Source organism: Crocuta crocuta, unplaced genomic scaffold (assembly GCF_008692635.1).
Source record: "Crocuta crocuta isolate KB4526 unplaced genomic scaffold, BGI_CrCroc_1.0 scaffold475, whole genome shotgun sequence".
NCBI lineage: Eukaryota > Metazoa > Chordata > Mammalia > Carnivora > Hyaenidae > Crocuta > Crocuta crocuta.
Window position 1 is genome coordinate 1,387,050 of NW_027529518.1, and position 1,217 is coordinate 1,388,266.

Below are 1,217 nucleotides of genomic sequence, written 5' to 3' on the forward strand. Positions count from 1 at the left end.
ACCTCCCTGCTCAGGCCTGTGGCCTCCATGTCCCAGGAAGTCATCGAGCAATTCACGGAGATGGAGCCCAAGGTGCTGGCCATGCAAACCATCGTCCCCTTGTCCTTTGCTGTGCACGATGAGGCCCTGCTCTCCGTCTGCAAGCAGACGCAGGCCAGGCCCGCTTCCCAGGGCTCTGCCTTTGCTGCCAAAGTACTTCTCCGCCGCGCCACTGCCAACAGCTTCCAGATGGTCACGAGTCCACAGCAAGGCCACAAGTGACTGGTGGCTGATGGGGCTGAGCAGAGAGGACCTTACCACCATCGTCATCGTGGCCCACGACGATACCTTCAGAGTGGCCCCTTGGCCGTCACACGGCTTGGACTCCAATGAGAGCGGCATCTTCCTACTGCTGGAGCTCACCCGCCCCTTCTCCACGCTCTGCACCAACAAGCGCACCCACACGGGGTGGGTAAAGAACCCACCTTCTGTTCTTTACTTCCGGGGGAGCAAGTTCAACTACCAGGGAACCAACCAGATTGGAAGGCGATCTGGACCACAGAGATTCCAGCCTGCTCCGGTACAACGTGGCCTTTGTCCTCTGCCTTTGTTCTCTAACACCGTGGCCCAAGGGGACAGCCTTGCGAGGGGACACTACAGCATGCCTTCCTCCTAGAGCTGGAGCTGGTGGCCACCAGTTCTGGGCCGCCAGTTCCCAGAGGTGCGGTTCTCCGTAGGGCACGAGACAGGCCACCTGAGCACACCCTGGCCTGAGAGCAGGAGCGCTTTGCCAGTCTCTGGGTGTCTGCCTTCACCCTGTCCAACCTGGGGAGCCACCTCGTCGACCTGAGGTCCCAAGCTGAAAACGGTGACCCACAAGTTGAGGCTCATCGCGGAGGCCCTGACCCACGTCATCTACAGCCTGATTGGGAAGGAAACCCCCGAGACAGGCCAGTCTTCCCAGAGCAGGTGATCCAGCAGGAGCAGCTGGATTGGGGGATGGGCGGGCTCACCGCTGGTAGGAACTAGCGCACGTTCCTCAGCACGCTCGAACACTACCTGAGTTGCTACCTGGAGGAGGCGAAGCAGCGCCACATCAAGGCTGACAAATGGGACCCCAGGTTTGTCTTCTGTGTTCAACTGAAGCAGGCAGGGAAAGCCTACAAGATCAAGCCAGCCAGTTTCTCCACGTTCCTGGCCATCTGCATTGGTGCCCACCTCGGGCTGGGCTGCGCGGG

General features: G+C 60.4%; 1 pseudogene; it reads left to right on the forward strand.

Annotated features, from left to right (window-relative positions):
- LOC144228905 (BOS complex subunit NCLN-like) overlaps positions 1-1,217 on the forward strand; it is a 4,419-nt pseudogene that overhangs the window by 836 nt on the left and 2,366 nt on the right.